Source organism: Suricata suricatta, chromosome 17, assembly GCF_006229205.1.
Source record: "Suricata suricatta isolate VVHF042 chromosome 17, meerkat_22Aug2017_6uvM2_HiC, whole genome shotgun sequence".
Classification (NCBI taxonomy): domain Eukaryota; kingdom Metazoa; phylum Chordata; class Mammalia; order Carnivora; family Herpestidae; genus Suricata; species Suricata suricatta.
Window position 1 is genome coordinate 13444534 of NC_043716.1, and position 12501 is coordinate 13457034.

General features: G+C 43.4%; 1 protein-coding gene across 4 annotated transcripts in view; it reads left to right on the forward strand.

Annotated features, from left to right (window-relative positions):
• The window catches only part of SMG6 (SMG6 nonsense mediated mRNA decay factor), a 226143-nt gene that overhangs the window by 90207 nt on the left and 123435 nt on the right, over positions 1-12501 (forward strand). The gene's annotated exons all lie outside the window — the stretch shown is intronic.

The window sequence follows — 12501 nt, forward strand, 5'->3', positions numbered from 1 at the left end:
GCCCTTCCCCTGCTTACATGCACACGGGTGCTCTCTCTCTTTATAGATAGATAGATAGATAGATAGATAGATAGATAGATAGATAGATAGATAGATAGATAGATTGATTAAAGTAGAGTGTCCTTAAAAAATGCTTTAGGAAGCCATATAATGAAAAGAAATGGAGTTAATCTGTTGAAAGAGAAGCTCAGCACTTCTCTGACCTTCTGCCTGGTGTGTCAGAGGTGCTTTCTCTGAATCAGGTTATCTGCAGACATCTCTCATGAACTTCAGTCTCAGAGTGCTCCTGAAGCTTCATATCAACAAAGACAGGGTTCAAGCTGTCTGTCTCAATCAGCTGCCAAACCTGCCTACTCCATCAGAAGGGATGTAGCTGTGTTCATGCCTTCTCACTGTTGCAGCAAAAGTTTCCTTCTAGGTTGGCTAATGGGTAGGACTTTGAGCAAGCCTCCTTCACTTCTCTTCTCCTCCACAACCCTAAATAATTTCTGACACAAGGCACCCCAGTTCTCCTGGTAAGATTCCATAGGGACACTTGCTTGCCTGATGTAATTAAGAAGCTGCTAACTCTTCTTTTTTTTTTTTTTTTGACTTCTCCTTTGTTCCCCCCAAATATTGTGAGAGAGGCAGGGCTTGCAAAACCTCTGGTAAGCAGTGTAGAAACAGAAACTTTGCCCTTCAAGATTTACTTGTAACTCTTCCAGATGAGATGCTGGAATGGCAAGCCCGCTTCTGCTGGGCCCCATCCCTGAGGGACTTGGCTGGTGCCAGCATGCCATTCTGCCCACAGCAGCTCTTCTTGCCCAAGAGGGGACATGTATTTGAATAACCCTGGAATCAGGCAGGAAATTCTGACAAAAATATCAATCCAGAGACACAACTGGAGTGGAAATGGCCAGAGTGTGTTTTGACTGGTTGCCCGCCCACACTCCCTCCCTCCTTCTCTCTCTCTCTCCCTCCCTCTCTGTCCCCCTTCCCTTCCTTTCCCTGCCCTTCCTTTCATCCTTCCATCCATCCATCCATGGGTATTTTCTGGAAAAAGCTAAGTACTCATTTAGGAGTATTTTCATTTTTCCTTGTAGAGAGTAGAAATGGTTTGCTGTCTGTCTTGCCAGGATGTTTTGATAGAGCCCCCAGGACATTTCCTGGCCCTAGAGCTCCACATAAAGGAGGAGGGTAAGCCAAGCTGTCTTCTGGAGAAGGCCCAATACTTCTGGAGATCATTTTCTCACCTTCAGAAGGTAGCAGTTATGTTGTAAAGGCATAAAGAGCTTTGGAATCATCCAGATCAAAGATCTGAATTCTCTGCTCAGCCATTTATCAGCTGTTTGACCTTGATGAAGAAAGTTTATTTATCCTCTCTGAGGCTTAGTTTCCTTGTCTGTAAACTGTGAATATTGATGCTAGTTTGCAAGGTTTTTCTGAGTGTCAAATTATGTATTAGGCACTCAATATATGTCAAGCTTTTCAAATCGGCCTCTAAGTTAAGAATTCCTAATCGTAAAATGATGAGTCAGACCAATGGCCTTTTAATGTCTTTCCTCTGTTTAAAAAAAAAGTCTTTTCAACAGTTTTATTGAGACCTAATTGATGTATTTTAGACTGTACATATGTAGAGTGTACACTTTGATGAATTTTGACATAATATGCACTCGTGAGCCCATCACCACAGCCAAGATGGCAAGCGTATCCTTCGCTCACATGTTTCCTTGTGCCCCTTTTCTAATCCATTCTTCTCTGACCTTTCCTCCCAATCCCCAGGCAACCGCTGATCTGCTTTCTGTCGCTGTAGATTAGTCTGCATTATCTAGAATTCAACAGTAGTTTCTCTTTCTCTTGCTCTCTGCCTCTCTGTCTTTTGGCCGGTCTTTTTTACTCCACATTGATGATTTAGACATTTATCTATGTTGTTGAAGTATTCAATAGTTTGTTCCTTTTTATTGCTGAGTAGTCTTCGATTATATGGATATACCACAGTTTGTTTATCTGTGCTCTTGTCAGTGGACGTTTTTTTTTTTCCCAGTTTTTAGCTGTTGTGAATAAAACTGCTATGGACATTCAAGTGTAGATCTTTGAGTGGGCATATGCTTTCATTTCATATGCAGGTCATTTGGTAAATGGGATTTTAACTTTTTTAAACCTTTTTTAAAAATGTTTATTTATTTTGAGAGTGAAAGAGAGAGAGATTGAGAGAGAGAATCCCAAGCAGGCTCCAGTGTGGACTGCAAGATCAGGACCTGAGCGAAAATGAAGAGTCAGATGCTTAACCAACTAAGCCATCTGGACGCCCCTGTTTTGAAACTTTTTTTTAATATTTAATTATTTTTGAGAGACAGAGAAAGAGCATGAGGCAGGTAGCGGCAGAGAGAGAGGGAGACACAGAATCAGAAGCAGGCTTCAGGCTCTGAGCTGTCAGCACAGAGCCCGATGTAGGGCTAGAACCTACGGACCACGAGGTCATGACCTGAGCTGAAGGCGGATGCCTAACCAACTGAGCCATCTAGGTGCCCGCAGGCACCCCTCTTTTAACTTTTTAAGAAACTCCCCAACTGTTTTCCAAAGCGGTTATATCATTTTATATTCCCAAAGCAGTGCGTGAGAGTTCCAGTTTCTCCATGGCCTCACCAACATTGTTTATTTTCTTTTTGGATGCAGCCATCCTGGTGGGTATGGAGTTGTAATTGTGGTTTTGATTTCCATAAAGATAATAACATTGAGCATTTTGTCATCAATGCATGTTGAGCATGCACTTATTTGCCATCTATAGATTTTCTTGCTCATATTTTGTTTATTATTAAGTTTAAAGAGTTCTTTATATTTTCTAGATACAATCCTTTTGTCAGGTATGTGTTTTACAAATATTTTCTCCCAGTAAGAAGATTCTCTCTGTGGCTTCTCTCTTCATTTTTATCTTTTGAAGACAAGTGGGTGTCTGTGTTTGTTTTGATGAAGTTTTTTAAAAGGTTTTGTCTACAGATTGATTAACACAGTTTAACATGCTATTGAAGCTAATACTGCCAATTAAAAGAAAACTTCTTAGTATCCAGCTGATTAATGGTCCAGAGCATTGCACACTGAAAATGCACAAGCAGCTTCATTTATGAAGAAAACAGTGCCAAGCAACATGTTTCAAGTAACTTTCCCCCTATTGTCCTTCTTTGAGGATTGCACATACCATTGATTTGAGGTGTATACCTTTCCTTATTTTTTAAGCAGCAAGAACATGTTTAAACAGCTCATTTAGCTTCTGCAATTTGTTCTTCTTGTCATCTTTCTTCACTTTCTCATCACCTTCACTTTGTGCTGCTTGACATGGATTTTACTGATCTGATGAGTCATAGGCTTGAAAATGAAGTTCTCTTGCTTTACTCGTTATTCCTTAGACAGAAGTTCTGTCTTCAGTGAACTTTCCTTTCTTTTTTCTTATTTTCTCTTTGGCTGCCTCTGGCAATTTCTTGTTCAGTCCAGATAAAGAGCCACAGTAGCCTCCAGTAGCTCAGGCCAGGTAGCACTAGGTGAGAACAAGGGACTGTAGCATTTGCACAGAGTAATCAGCTAATTAGGAAAATGTCCCCCAAATGTCTATGCAGCCCTGTTCTCTGTAAAAGAGAAACATTTCTAGAATCCCAGGTTAGATCTTTTGAGGTTTTGTTTTACTTGTTTTACAGTGCATATTTTGAAAAAGTATAGACTCAAAGGAAGTTGTAAAAAAAATATGCAGAGAGGTCCTGTGCACCCTTCATCCCCCCTTCCCTAATGTTAGCATTTTGTATAACTTTAACTTTAGTGCAATGTCAATGCCACGAAATTGACATTGGTACAATCCACAGACCCTACTCAGATGTCACCAGTTCTACATTTATTTATTTTTTAAAAATTAAAAAAATTTTTTTTCTATTGAGGGACAGAGAGAGACAGTGCAAGCAGGAGAGGGTCAGAGAGAGGGAGATACAGAATCTGAAGACAGGTTCCAGGCTCTAAGCTAGCTGCCAGCACAGAGCCCAAGACGGGGCTTGAACCCATGAACCAGGAGATCATGACCTGAGCCGAAGTCAGACGCTTAACCGTCTGAGCCACCCAGGCACCTGTCACCAGTTCTACATTTATATAGTAACGCATTCATCAGTTCTACATTTGTGTTTGTGTGTATGTATAGTTCTGTGCAATTTTATCACACAAGTAGCTGGATGTACCTGGTACAGAATCAAGGTGAACAACTGTTCCATTACTGCAAAGCTTCCTCAGGCTACTTCTTTAGAAACATTTCCTGTCCCCTTCCATCCCCAAATCTTAACCCCTGTTTTCCCATCATTGTAATTATAGTATTCCAAGAATGTTCTATAAATGGGATCATACCATATGTAACCTTTTGAAATTGGCTTTTTCACTCCACATAATTCCCTGATGGTCTATCTAAGTTATCAGGTGCGTCACTTTTCTTTTTAATGGCTGAGTAGTATTCCATGCTGTGGACGTTCCACAGCTTGTTTAATTTTCATCCATTGAAGGACATTTGGGTTATTTCCAGATTTAGGCTGTTATGAATAAAGCTGCTGTGGACATTTGTGTACAGATTTTTGTGCAAACATAAGTTTTCATTTCTCTGTGATAAATGCCCAAGATAATTGCTGGATCATATCATAAGTACATTTTTAGTTTTAGAAGAAACTGCCAAACTATTTTCCAGAATAATTGTACCAGTTTTACATTCCGGTCAGCTAGGAATGTGTGATCCCAGTTCCTCCGCATCCTCACCAGCTTTTTGGTGTTGTTACTATTTTTTATTGTAGCCATTCTGATCGATGTTTAATGATGTCTCATTGTAGTTTTATGTTTCATTTTCCTAACTGCTAATGATATTGAACATCTTTTCATGTGCTTATATTTCATCTGTATACCCTTTTTTGGTAAAATGTCTGCTCATGTGTTTTGTCCACTTTCAAATTGGATTGTTTGTTTTCTTACTGTTGAGTTTTGAGAGTTCTTTATATAGTCTAGATACCAGCCCTTTGTATGATACGTAGCTTGCAAATATATTTTCTCAGTCTGTAATTAGCCTTTTCATCCTAACAGTTTTTTGCAGAACAAAAGTTTTTATTTTTTATGAGGTTCATTATATCAATGTTCTTTTTATAGGTTGTGCTTTTGGCATTAAGTCCAAGAATTTTTCACTTAGTCCTAGGTCCTGAAGATTTTCTTCAATTTTTTTCTACATGTTTTATGCTTTTATGTTTAAGTCTAAGTCTTTGATCCATTTCCACTTATTTTTTTATATTAGGTACTGGACTTAGGTCAGGGTTCAGTTTTTGGCCTTGGATGTCTAACTGGTCTAGCACCATTTGTTGCAAAGGCTAGCCATCTTTGACTTTACATTGGGAAAAATGATTCATCCCATTTTGTTCTTTTTCAAGATGCTTTTATCTATCCTAAGTCCTTTGCTTTTCCATATAAATTTTAGAATAAGCTTGTCTTAGTCTACAAGAAACTTTGCTGAGATTTTATAGTAATTGCGTTAAACCAATAGATCTTCGTGGGGAGATTTGACGTCTCTGCAATGTCGAGTCTTCGAATTTATGAACATGGTAAATCGCTCTAGTTATTTAGATCTTCTCTGATTCTTTCATCAGTATTTTGTAGTTTTCAGCAAAAGAGGTCCTGTATGTATTTTGTTAAGTTTAATATTTAAAATATCTACTATTTTATATTTAATATTTTGTTTCTTTTGGTGTTATAAATGGGATAGTGTATTTTACTTCACTCCACATAGTTGTTATCTCAGAGCTTTTTGTGCAGGACTTATGGAGCACTCTGAGGTTTTCACATTCATAGGAAGGGGAGAGGAAGAGCTGTGGCTTGCAGCTTGAATCACAGGCGTGTGAAAACCAGGTATGGAAACAGTATGGCTACAAGAGCAGACAGACTCCAACTCAAGTCCCACTCCGGACACTTCCTGGTTTTTTGTGACTTTGAGCAAGTCATTTAACTTCTCCAACTCTGTTTCTTCAACTATCAGAAGGAAAATAATACCTCCTGTGCAAATCTTTTGTAAAGCTCTGAGATTGTGTATGTGTGCGTGCATGCGCGTGCACACGTGCACACCAAACACAGGTTTCAATATATCCTAGTGATTATTTAGGCTACAGTGGAATCATTCACAAATGAGAGGCAAAGTGTACCTGCTGTTGTGAACAGCATACATGTCTTAGACCCCTTCATGGTGCTAATTTTCAAGGATGTGAAGTCTTGACATAGCTCTTGCCCTCAAGGGGCTTATAATTTTCTTGAGGAAGCATGCTGTGTATATAAAAATTCCAGGACAAGGTATCACTTGTGAGTTCAAAATGTATGGGGCAGACAGTGGATGCATCAGAAAACTGTTTCTTCCTGGGTTTTGTTTGCTCTTTCCTACCCTGTTCAGTGAGGTAGCTTTGGGATGTTGTCGATGAGAGAGTGTGGGGGTAGGAGGGGGTGTATACAGATTTAGGGGAAGGGATTCATGTGGGAATATGTAATTAATTTTTATACTTTCCCCCAGTAAACCATCGACCCTTTTTATGATGTCATGAGGGATTCCTTAATTTTGCAGCTGCTTCCTGATTACGTCAGAGAGGAGCCTCTCACCCCACAGCCTGGAGCTGCACTCATACAAGAATTGGAAACAAATGAAGTGCTGAATATCTAATGGCTTCCACAGGGAGAGCCAGTTCAGGCTTCCCAGGCCTCCTTTTGCAAGGTCTTCCTCAAGTATTTCTGACCCCCTGAAGTGTCTTTGTTCTGGAAAGACGGAACTGGCAGGGAGCCAAGTGGGCAGGAGCTTGGGGACTCCTTGATGCTTACCTCACTCCCTCCAGGTGTTCTGCAATACCAAACTTCTGCCCCTTTCCTGGGTTCTCTTTTGGTAGATGTTACCCTTTCTGAGGCCTCAGGATCCTCTGGAACCTGCTGAGATTATTAGTGAGAGTCCTTGGCCTGTTCAGTGAATCCCTTCCCTCCCACACGTCATCTCCACCTTTTTGATTTTCTTTCTGCAGCATTTCTCACATCTGTGCACTCCTGTCCATTCCCTCTTCTAGCTCCTATAAGAAAGATGTTACGTTTACTTGGCATTAAAAAGTTTATGAAGTGCACTACATGGAATTTCTCTCAGTTCAAACAAGTTCATGCCCTTTTGGCTTCCCAGGCAGTCTCCCTTCCTGTTCTATTTTTCTAGCTACCCTAATCTGTCCTAAATGTTTTAACTCTATTGCCCTTAATGAAACACTCACCTGTGCTTCATTCAGAAGCCTTGAGCGAGTGCTCTCCTCACTGCCTGCCATATCAGATCTATGTTCCTTGCTGTGGCATCTCAGGCCCTGTGCTTTGTGGTCCCCGTCACAAAGTGTGGCACCATAGTGCACTGCTTGCTGCGTGGGAGTGTGCCTGAGGTGCTCCTGTCTGCACGCCTCCTTAGCACCACTCTGTCTCTCCTTTATTCCGCCAGTTCCATCTTGTTCATGTTTTGCAGCCTTGCTCGGAAGTGTTCTCTTCCATGAAACCTTCTCTGATGTATCCTAGCTGGAAATGATTTTCTTTCCCTCTGGTGAAAGAAAGCATCGTACTTCCGTCTTCCTTGAATTACAGTTATTTGGGTCTGTGTATCCTTCCTGTCTTCCTCTTTAGATTATCATCTTCTTATGGATGAATCCTCTTTTCCTTTATATCTTCTACCATTGGAATGAATAAATAACTTTCGAACCAGTGGGAGAGGTCACTTTGTTGGGACGTTTGGATTTCCTTTGCCCTCATATGTACCCACTGAAAGAAGTCAGAGTTTTACAATCCTAGAAAATCCAAAAAGAGTAGTGGCCATGATACAAGGGGCTCTTAGGGAGGAAACACTGGCTCCCATGTTCCTCTGTCTTTTTGCAGCTCTACCCTCCTGGGGGATATGTCATTCATGGCCGGCCGTCAGTCAGCCTAACTGTGTTCTGCCATTATGCTTGGATAATTTGCTTGGGTGTATTGGTGCCTGGCTTTTCTGATACGTTTATTTCACTTCCCAGGGAATAAAGTGATGGCCTGATGGCATGGACATCTCTGCTTTTGCTCTGAGATTTTATCTGGTTTCTCTACAGTGGCTAACTCTTCCATCCCCCACCGTAACCCCCCAGTCCGCAACTGCCACAGGGAACTCTGCAGGCCAAACAGCAGCAGTCGAAAGATGCTCTCACTGCCCACTTCCTGTGCACTAGGAGGTTTTGGTGGGCTGCTCAGGAACTGTGCCAGCCCTGTGTCTGACTGGTGACTGACTCATGAGAAAAGCAGCCTTATGTCTGAAAGATAAGAGCCAGCAAATCACCTCCAGGTGGTGTTAGTTTGGAGGTGACTGACCATTCATTTCCTGTCTTTGGGAGGAGCCAGTGGGGAGGGAGTCAGTGAATAAGTGGTCTTGCCTGCATTTTTCTCCAGCTGTTAGTGAAGCAGCCGAGCAAACAGTGGTTCTCCCTCCTGGAACTGCTAGTGGACCTCAGTGCCTGCTGAATCTGTCCGCTGCTGTCAGGGTACCAGACTTCTGTGTCATCTGTCCTATGCCTCCCCATCAGCGCTCTTCTCATCCTCTTGCCAGGAAACTGGCTGTGTGCATCAGGGAAACTCTGCTTGTCTCAGTGTTGCCAGATTTTTCTGTGACTAGCCAAACCCCATCCTTCCCAGTACTAGTTTCCTCCAGCTCTCTCCCTGACCTAGGAGTTGAACAGAAGCAATGGTTCTGAACCACTGTCCCTTGACTGGGCATAGAGGGTCCAGGCAGGTGGGCCTGCCTCTCCCCCACTCCCCTCCCCTCTCTCCCTCCTCCTGCCTCATTCCCATTTCCTGCAGGAGGATGCTCTGCCATCCTGGAGCCGTCAAGCACAGCTTTGCTTTGGCAGCACCGTCGCGCACACACACTGGTGGGAGAGGGGACGTGTTTATCACTTTTCCTGGAGATTATCTGTTTAAGCACTTCTCTGACAGTTACAATAACAAGGGCAGCGTGTTGTGTTTCCCAGCAGAAGGACACTTGCTGTTGAAAGATGTATAGCACTAATTAGAAATACATAACATCCGGCCACATGGCAGCCTTCTCCCGGCCGATCCATTTCCTGATTTCATACAACTTTGACGACAGTTGGTTTATGTTTTCCATGAATATGTTCTGAGCAAAATGAGAAAGTCTCCCAGTTACACAGGAGTAAGAAGAATACTTCTGCCTGAGCAGGTATTTGGGCACAGGAATAGTGGCAGCTGTGGTCACCTGCCCATCCGAGAGCATGTGGGAAGGGGCAGAATCAAGTTCAGACCTCAGGTGACTTTCTTGGTAAGAAATATTTCTGTCTGACTTGCTTAGCCAAAACCATCCCCCTAAACCCTTGAGCAAGCCTGCTTTTGGAAAGAAGGGGAAAGGCTGTTTCACAGTGTTAATGAGTTCCTCAGCTCATGTCAGGCTCCTGCTACCTGACACCGAGCCAGAGGAACCCAGGCAAATACCAAGGCAAACAATGCTTTTTCCTTCCCCACCCACATCATTTGTCGGTCTAGCCCAGCCCAGCTCTGGGGATATATATGGGCATCTGTCAGCCTCAGGCCAGTTCCCTCACCCTAGCCCCGGATCGGTGGGCACTGGGAATCTGGCTGCTGTTTTCTGACTCAGTCGTATGAAAATGAGTACTTCTCAAGGAGTGGCATCTTAGGGCTTCTAGCCTGCAAAGCCTGAGTAAGGCAAAGAGTATCTTTGAAGATGCCGTAACACTTAATATATTTCTCACTGGAGGCACTGGGTCTGCATTGCCATGGTTACTTAGGTAAATAGCAATTTTTTCACCCACCTGAAAGATCCTAAGGTTGCAGGGATTCTGTTTTATTGGTAGCTGTGTTCTCCACAATACCCAGCACAGGGTAAAGCTCACTGTAGATGCTCAGTGTGTGCTTGTGGTACCACAGAGCCACAGAGGAGGGCAGGCCTTCCAAAAACTGCTCTCTGTGACATGGTCAGAAGACTGACGGAGACCTAGGCATTCTGAACCTTATATAGCTGTGCTGTCACCACCTGCTTGATCAGAGCAGTACGGCTTTGGTTTGTACCTCCTTCAGACCACTGCAGGAAGTCTGACAGGCCTTATATGGAGAGGTGGGAAGAGGCGAAGGTTTAAGGTGCCATAACCATGGCTAAGAACAGAGTGTTTATGAAGCTGCCTTTTCAGCTGCTGCTCTGAGAGGTAGTTGAGCCCTTCTGCACTTGCAGCAAAGAGGCTCCAGTTGTTGCTACCCTGCCTGGTGCCCAGACCTTATTGCAGGAGGCTTAAAAAAGGAGCTGACCTGGACTCCCCAGGGACCACAGGTGTGATTGTTCTAATTCAGGAGTTCATTCTCTCCCTTTGAGCCTTAGTCTCAACTTTGCACTCTGAGAAATAGCAAAGCCTGAGATTGCCATTTGGTTTTTTGTTTGTTTGTTTGTTTTTGTTGTTTTTTATTTATTTTTGAGAGACAGAGAGAAGCAGCGGGAGCAGGGGAGGGTCAGAGAGAGGGGGAGACACAGAATCTGAAGCAGACTCCGGCTCTGAGCTAGCTGTCAGCACAGAGCCTGACGTGGGGCTCGAACCCATGAACTGTGAAATCATGACCTGAGCCAAAGCCAGATGTTTAACCGACAGAGCCACCTAGGCACCCCTGAGATTGCCATTTGTCATAAAAATAGAAATGGGCTTGGTGAAAGTAATCTCCCTTTGCCCATCTTAACCTTATCCAGGCTAATGAGACTCTCTTACTATAGTCTTGGGCTTCTCAAAATGCTGATCTCTTTGAGCTAAGACACCCCCTTTCATGCCTTTTAAGGATTTTCTGTGTGCAGGTAACTTTAGCTTAAGATGCCCAGTTGATAAGGGGGACACTAATGTCAACTACCAAGATGTGGCCTTCCCTTATGCTATTCTGGCTTCCTCTGTTCTGTACTTACTCCTCCAATCTGGGCCAGGCTTGTTGTTAATTAGAGGCAGGCTGCTGGCAGTGCTTGGCAAATGCTTGGACTCAGCTGGGGTGGTACAGACAGTGCTGCTGCCCCTACGTAAGGGTAGAGGGGAGAAGTTGGCAACGTTTTTTTAGGATGCCTTACACATCTTCCCCTTCCCTGATTTCTACACTCTCTCCCCTTGGTTATTGCATGCTTGCATCTTGGTCTCTCTAGCAGAGGTTTGGGGTCTTACCAGAAGAATGAGAGTGGTGACCTATTCTAATCATATGGACTCTTACCACTTCCTTAATGTCTGCCACAGTTGGGTTAGGAAGGTAAGAGGGTAACATTTGGGACCAGAGGGCATCTGGAGGGAGGGCAGGAAAGCCACAATAGATGAATACTTTGTTGCACTGATGCTATTCATATGTTGGGGCCTTCTGAGCAGCAGCCTGTTCTTTCTTACTCCCAGGGTTCTCTAAAGTGGTTTGGGGCTGGCTTTGTAAACTCCAGTCATGTTTGCTCCTGTGGCCAGGGCGGTTTGGAATAACTGTGGTTGTGTAGCATCTCCTGGAGTAAAGACTTCAATTAGGCCCCATTGACAAGACTAGTGTCAATGCGGAGAAAGTCAAGAGGGCTTTCCTCTGGCTACTAGGTTAAAATGCAGGCACAGAGATCAAACATGTGGCTAATTATCCTTTTAACACTTGGAGATTCGGAGAGTTCTCATGTATTACAGAGGGAATTAACAGATTAATTGCTGCCAGAGCAAGTGACTAGGCGCCCAGTTTCATCTTGTGTATGTACTGGGTGTCTCCTCCTCTGAGGCTGCAGGTTTTGGACTGCTGCCTTCTGTTTGTCACCAGTTCCTTTCAGTCTTGGTGAGGTTGCTATCAGGGTGGGCCACTGACAAGCAGGAGGTACAGACAACAGTTTAAGAGCATATATGTCGCTTCTGCCAAAGAATGGCTCTGGCCACCACGAAGGTGGCTCCTTTTGCTGACCTGCAGCCAGAAAGAGAGAAGTTAGCCAGGCTGAGAAAGTGAGGGGGAGACAGTGCTGGTGTTGGGAGCCAGATTTATCTTTTAGCCCTACGGGCTAAAGAATTTGTGAAAGAAAAAAAATACTGCTGGCTAAGTGCTTATCATATGCCCATTTTCCTATGTAAAATTAAGTCATGCAGTGAAAATAAGTTATTTGCAAGCAGAGGCGTAACAGGAAGTAAGGATGGAACCAGAGGTTGGTGATTCAAGAAGATAATTTAAATTTGTGTTTTTCTGATCTTAATTGATGTTTGTACTCCTGCTATCTACACATTAGACAGACTGAGTTAATTAAATAGGACTTCTTGCTACTATAGCTTCACATTATTAGTAGCCTACTCAATCAGAGACCTGCAGCTCTGGCTCAGACTGTCCACCTTGGGGCACCTGGTCTTGGGGAGGGGACGCAGAGTTTACACAGGGGTTCCCTATAATAAGGTTATCAAGTGCTTACCCATACACCAACCATGGCGGTAAGTGCTTCATGTGCGTGGT